Source organism: Salvelinus namaycush, unplaced genomic scaffold, assembly GCF_016432855.1.
Source record: "Salvelinus namaycush isolate Seneca unplaced genomic scaffold, SaNama_1.0 Scaffold1801, whole genome shotgun sequence".
In the NCBI taxonomy this organism is placed as follows: domain Eukaryota; kingdom Metazoa; phylum Chordata; class Actinopteri; order Salmoniformes; family Salmonidae; genus Salvelinus; species Salvelinus namaycush.
Genome location: NW_024058566.1, coordinates 12,501 through 20,000, shown reverse-complemented (window position 1 = coordinate 20,000; position 7,500 = coordinate 12,501).

Genomic DNA, 7,500 nt, shown 5'->3' with positions numbered 1-7,500 from the left:
ACGAGACGGTGTAGTGAATACGAGACGGTGTAGTGAATACGAGACGGTGTAGTGAATACGAGACAGTGTAGTGAATACGAGACAGTGTAGTGAATACGAGACAGTGTAGTGAATACGAGACAGTGTAGTGAATACGAGACAGTGTAGTGAATACGAGACAGTGTAGTGAATACGAGACAGTGTAGTGAATACGAGACAGTGTAGTGAATACGAGACAGTGTAGTGAATACGAGACAGTGTAGTGAATACGAGACAGTGTAGTGAATATGAGACAGTGTAGTGAATACGAGACAGTGTAGTGAATATGAGACAGTGTAGTGAATACGAGACAGTGTAGTGAATATGAGATCCAGAAATAGAGATGTGTTTCTTCCTACGCTGCTGTGTTTGTGAAAGACGACAGTTCAGCTCGCACCCCCCCGGACACCACCGTTTAGATGGAAGTCCCCCCCCCCGGACACCACGGTTTAGATGGAAGTCACCCCCCCCGGACACCACCGTTTAGATGGAAGTCCCCTGCATCCTATATAGTAACACAAACCCCTGTTACTGTATTAACTCAAGGCATGATTTAAAGCCTACTTGTACAGCTAGAAACATGGTGATATACATTTCAATGTAAAGGAGTTTGTGATGTTTGTGTTTCTCCTTGACGGCGTCGAGCGATGCGATGATGCGTATTGAACAGACAGAAAGGAAACAGAGCAACTTTGTCCTTTTTTTTTGGTCCTTTATATAAAACACACAATCTGATTCTGGACCAGTGCTTTTGTCAGGAGCCACAAGCTGAACAGGAACAATAGAAGCGTGTATTTGACTTGTATCCTTAAAATAGCACCCCCGTTCCCTATATAGTGCACTACTTTTTTGAGCAAAGTTCTATAGGGCCCAGGTTTAAAAAAAAAGTAGTGCACTATATAGGGAATAAGGGTTCCATTTGGAACACACAGTATTATTCTGTATATAATCGCCATGGTAACAACTCCACAAAATGGCAGTTTTTGTGTATTTTTGAAAAATAACAATAAATATAAACTCAACAGTGTAAGAAGAACAGGAAATCGTTTTAAAAAAATAATAAAATGAGCTGTCCCCCAGAAAGATGAAAAACGCTTTCAATAGTAAAAATAGTCCCAACGGTTGTTGAACGTGGTCGTTGTAGTTTTTGTTGTTTTGTTTTGTTTTGTTTTGTAGTCTAAATGTGCTGGCACATCAAGCTGGACCGTTTTGTGTTGTAATAAATAAGAATCATTGTGATTTCAGGTTGGAAAGAGAGGAGATCACGTCTGAAACGCAAAGTGAAGGCCGTCCCGCAAGGACGCAAAACCAGAGAGGAGAACACAGACGGAAAACAAAATTTAAAAAAATACCCAAGGGTTGAGTCCTAAACGGAACCCTATAAACTATGTAGTGCACTAGTTTTGACCAGAGCCCTATGAGTGTCCCTATGGGCCCCGGTCAAAACTAGTGCACTACACAGGAAACAGGTGCTATTCGGGATACAGCCCCAACTGAATGAAACTCATAGAGTTCGACAAGCTACTAAGGCGAGGTTGTCAAATGCAATATAAAAGCCCATGTATATTGCAACACGATATATTAATTTAATAAAATACACAATATAGCTCTTGTACATGTAACAATTTGGCTCAAATGCACAGAAATTGCAGATAAAAATCAACAAAAATAAGTCAATCTTTTTTTTTGTTTGTTGTTGATGTTAAAACACATTAAATTGAATACATTGTTGAACATTTAATGATATTGTGTAATAGCGGTAACGTGAAGGGACTCTTGGGTTTTCTTCCGTTGAAACAGACGCAGCTACCAGTGTCCTTTAGCGTCGTTTTGAATAAATATCTCCACCTGTCACCTCATCTTCAGGTCAACTTTTCTTTCATATTTTTATCCATTTTTTTTTCATTATTTTTTTAAACAAAATGTATAAATATTTTGTTTTTGGGGGGGGGGAATATGGACACTATACATAAGTTGATAGTACATATATTAATCTGTGTGTTTTCTATAGATATATCTTTTCACAGTTGAAGGAAAAAGAATATGTCTTTGTGAAGGATTGTGATAGCTGAAGAACGGGAGGCTCAGACAAGTAGACTCACTATACAGGAACAGGAAGCTGATGGCACGGCTTGATGAGACGCTTACATCTCCTGTGTGGACAGTGTGGTTGTGTGTGACTGTTTCTGTATGTGTATGTGTGTGTGTTTGTGTATGTGTGTGTTCATGTATGTATGTATGTATGTATGTATGTATGTATGTATGTATGTATGTATGTATGTATGTATGTATGTATGTATGTATGTATGTATGTATGGGTGTATGTATGTGTGTGTGTGTGTGTGTGTGTGTGTGTGTATGTGTGTGTGTGTGTGTGTGTGTGTGTGTGTGTGTGTGTGTGTGTTCATGTGTGTGTGTGTGTGTGTGTGTGTGTGTGTGTGTGTCATGTATCATGTGTGTGTGTGTGTGTGTGTGTGTGTGTGTGTGTGTTCATGTATACTATGGTGTGTGTGTGTGTGTGTGTGTGTGTGTGTGTGTGTGTGTGTGTGTGTGTGTGTGTGTGTGTGTGTGTGTGTGTGTGTGTGTGTGTGTGTGTGTGTGTGTGTGTTCATGTAACTATGTGTGTGCGTGTATGTGTGTGGTAGACTTCCCCAAACTGGAATGTTCTGTGTGAATGATGATATAGAAGGACATGGTTACACAGCTTCCACAGGTGACTGTAAAGAACAGGATCAGGACAGGTGAGATATGCTGACACATTTAGACCCCCCCCTCCCTGACCCCCCCCCCCCCCCCCTCCCTGACCCCCCCCCCCCCTCCCTGACCCCCCCATACCCCTGAATGACCAACCTGTTTAACATACGGTTTTCCTTTTGCACTTTTAAACATCAATATTACAAAGTTCAGAGAAGTGTTTTGTCTCTCTTCGCGGGTCGTCGGGTCAGAACCAAACAAAAGTTCCGGTCGGGGAAACCAACTCTTGTCTGCTCTTCCCGGGTCCCTGACTCTTAGGACCTGTCCTCCGATTGTCATGATAGACCATTATAATAATCCTCCCAGAAGCCAATGGCTGCGTTTACTCTTCACGTAAGCAACACACACACACACAGACAGATGTGTAAGCTTGTTCTGGCAAAGGAAAGAGCATTAACACACACTAACAATGAGCTGGTGGCCACTTGGATTAAAAGCTTGCAGGAAACCAGACAGAAAGGGCCCAGCATTCTGTCATTCCCAAAGATTCACAAAAAGAGTCAAAGAGGTTCAACAGAATTCAGCTGTCATTGTTTCAGTCCTTCTGAATTCAGCTGTCCGTGTTTCAGTCCTTCTGAATTCAGCTGTACGTGTTTCAGTCCTTCTGAATTCAGCTGTCCGTGTTTCAGTCCTTCTGAATTCAGCTGTCATTGTTTCAGTCCTTCTGAATTCAGTTGTCCATGTTTCAGTCCTTCTGAATTCAGCTGTCCGTGTTTCAGTCCTTCTGAATTCAGCTGTTCATGTTTCAGTCCTTCTGAATTCAGCTGTCATTGTTTCAGTCCTTCTGAATTCAGCTGTTCGTGTTTCAGTCCTTCTGAATTCAGCTGTTCGTGTTTCAGTCCTTCTGAATTCAGCTGTCATTGTTTCAGTCCTTCTGAATTCAGCTGTTCATGTTTCAGTCCTTCTGAATTCAGCTGTCATTGTTTCAGTCCTTCTGAATTCAGCTGTCATTGTTTCAGTCCTTCTGAATTCAGCTGTCATTGTTTCAGTCCTTCTGAATTCAGCTGTCATTGTTTCAGTCCTTCTGAATTCAGCTGTCATTGTTTCAGTCCTTCTGAATTCAGCTGTCATTGTTTCAGTCCTTCTGAATTCAGCTGTCCGTGTTTCAGTCCTTCTGAATTCAGCTGTCCGTGTTTCAGTCCTTCTGAATTCAGCTGTTCGTGTTTCAGTCCTTCTGAATCCAGCTGTTCGTGTTTCAGTCCTTCTGAATTCAGCTGTCCGTGTTTCAGTCCTTCTGAATTCAGCTGTCCGTGTTTCAGTCCTTCTGAATTCAGCTGTTCGTGTTTCAGTCCTTCTGAATCCAGCTGTTCGTGTTTCAGTCCTTCTGAATTCAGCTGTCATTTTTTCAGTCCTTCTGAATTTAGCTGTCCGTGTTTCAGTCCTTCTGAATTCAGATGTCATTGTTTCAGTCCTTCTGAATTCAGCTGTCATTGTTTCAGTCCTTCTGAATTCAGCTGTCATTGTTTCAGTCCTGCTGAATTCAGTAGTCCGTGTTTCAGTCCTTCTGTCTGTTACTTTATTTTCATTTTCTTATTAAAACTTACACTGGCGATATCGACAGGGAAAAGTCCAACACATGGTCCTTCCATAGTTCCAAGTTGAGGTCAACGATAAGGTCATGTTGACGGGCCAGCAGTGTTCTGTTTGTTTGTTGTTTAATAGGCGGTGGCAGTCTTAGGGCTGAGAGTATCCTTCCTGCCACCATCCCTCTCTCTCTCTCCTTCTACCCTGTGTATCACTTTCTTCTGAGAGTGCCGGTGGCTGTCTCGCTGCCTCTGCAGTCCTGCAGCAGTTTGTCGATGTCTCTGACCACCTGGTCCGCATCGACCCCGTCCCGCCCCATGTCCCCCCCTCCGTGGTTCCCCCCGTCCATTTCCAGAACACAGTCCATCTCCGTCCCCACCCCAGCCTCTTGGCTGATTCGGGACCGGGCCTCCGCTAGGACCTTGGCCACCGGGTCGCAGGAAAGAGAAGGGTAGGCTGGGTGTCCCGGGGGTAGTCCTGAGCCGTGGGCGCCGTAGTGCTGGAGGAGACCTGGGTCTCTGCTCTGTTTGTTGGGGGAGTGGTACTGCCCGTCGGGGGGGCCAGAGCAATAGTGGCTGGTGGTGGGTTTGGTCTCGGCTCCGTCTGCGGGGGATTTAGTGGAGGAGGCGCAGGGAGAGTTGTTAGAGGAGGAGGAGCAGCCTTTAGTGGGGGAGTTGGAGGCTGAGGGGACCTCCTGGAGAAGCGGAGACAGAGCTCTCTTGGCCTTCAGGTAAGGCTTGACGTTAGCCACTAAAAGGGTGTGGTCCCGACGCTCCTTCCCGAAGGTGCAGAAGGTCTTCTTCCCGTTGGGGTTGACGGTCTCGTAGGCTTCTGTGGTCTCCGTGGCAACCTCCATCCCCGCGGGGACGAACAGGTTATTGCGGTAGTCCACACCCTCTGCCTGGTTGGCTCCTCCCCCTCCCGCCGGGAACTGTGGCATCCAGCAGCGATCGGAGTGGCCGAGGACTCTGCACTCCTCTGTGCAGTTAACACAGTCTTCTTCTGCAGAGACAAGAGGAGGGGGAGGGGAGTTCGAGAGAGACAGTTAGTTTTGCATTGTGATTAACAGCTATCTTTCTGAGAGTCTATCAATTCATACAAGTAGTCTGTTTGTCACTGTCCTGACTAGAGGGAGCCTGGGTAGTAGGCCTGTAGTGTTGGAGTGATCCAACTGTGTGGACATGAAAGGCTGCACACACACACACACACACACACACACACACACACACACACACACACACACACACACACACACACACACACACACACACACACACACACACACACACACACACACACACACACACACACACCATGCTGCAGTGCCTGATCCATTTGCCACAGCATCAATACCAGGCTTCCATAATAATCCACAGAGAGAGGGTCTGTCTGAAAAGAGATGAAAGACAGAGAGGACACACAGACAGACACACAGACAGACAGAGGGAAAATGCACATGGCGCTTGGCGAGGCTACTGGCTGGGACTGCCCAGGGAGGACTTCAAAGCTCAGTGACATACATTTCTGATATGGTGCCTGGCCTTGGCCAAAACTAAACTCTTGGTGTTCTCCTCTCCTCTCCTCCTCCTTTTAGCTAACTAAACCATACTGTTGTTCTCTCCTCTCCTCTCCTCTCCTCTCCTCTCCTCTCCTCTCCTCTCCTCTCCTCTCCTCTCCTCTCCTCTCCTCTCCTCTCCTCTCCTTCCTCAGTGGGATGTTTTGAGCAACTCCAAGCTGTGTGTGTGTGTAGGGGGATGACAACATATAGAAAGAGGAAGTGGGAGAGAGAGAGAGAGAGAGAGAGAGAGAGAGAGAGAGAGAGAGAGAGAGAGAGAGAGAGAGAGAGAGAGAGAGAGAGAGAGAGAGAGAGAGAGAGAGAGAGAGAGAGAGAGAGAGAGAGAGAGAGAGCAGCAAGATTTGTGACCTGTTGCCACAAGAAAAGGGCAACCAGTGAAGAACAAACACCATTGTAAATACATCCTATATTAATGTTTATTTATTTTCCCTTTTGTACTTTAACTATTTGCACATCATAACAACACTGTATATAGACATAATATGACATTGAAATGTCTCTATTCTTCTGTAACTTCTGTGAGTGTAATGTTTACTGTTTATTTTTATTGTTTATTTCACTTTTGTTTATTATCTACTTCACTTGCTTTGGCAACGTTAACATATGTTTCCATGCCAATAAAGCCCCTTGAACTGAAATTGAAATTGAGAAAGAGACATAGGTCAGGCTTGCTGAGTTAATCTCAGTTCCTCGTCTCTCTGATTGGTTATCTGTTTATATCATATTAATTAACACCTGCCAGACAACCAATTAACACCATTGATTAGACACATCACTTCCTCTTCCCTCCAAAAACACAACCAGGGAATAAACACATTTTATTATAAATATTTTGTGCATATTTATGTTCCATATTTAGTGAAACACATGCACTCTATATTTCACTAATTACGTGTTTGAGAAAGGTGTTGTGAGAAACTTGTAATTCAATGCTAGATTATAATCCTCAGAGACTATAATCCTTAGAGACAGTTATTTTCTCCAACTAAAAATACCTTAATCCTTCTAGGGATTGTCTTTGTCCCATATGGCAACCTATTCCCTACATAGTGCACTACTTTTGAAAAGGACCCACTAATGCACCATGTATACGGATTAGGGTGACAATTAGGGAAAGATTCTCGGAGGATTTGGAAGAATCGGAACAGAGGGGTTCCGACGTTCTGGCTTCTAGTGGGCTGTTGTTCCATTGTTACCGTGTCGCAGAATATGCTGATTCTGCAGCCTCGCAAACAAGTGCAGAAGAGAGAGAGAAAGAAAGAGAAAGAAAGAAAGACAAATATATATATATATATAGAGGGAGAGCAAGCAAGAGAGAGAGAGAGAGAGGAGAGAGAAAGAGAAAGAGAGAGGAGAGAGAGAGAGAGAGAGGAGAGAGAGAAACAGAGAGGAGAGAGAGAAAGAGAGAGGAGAGAGAGAGATAGAGAGAGAAAGAGAGAAAGAGAGAGGAGAGAGAGAAACAGAGGAGAGAGAGAAAGAGAGAGGAGAGAGAAATAAAGAGGGAGAGAGAGAGAGAGAGAGAGAGAAAGAAAGAGGGAGAGGGAGAGAGAGCGAGAGAGAGAGAGAGAGAGAGAGAGAGAGAGAGAGAGAGAGAGAGAGAGAGAGAGAGGGAAAGAGAGATAGAAAGA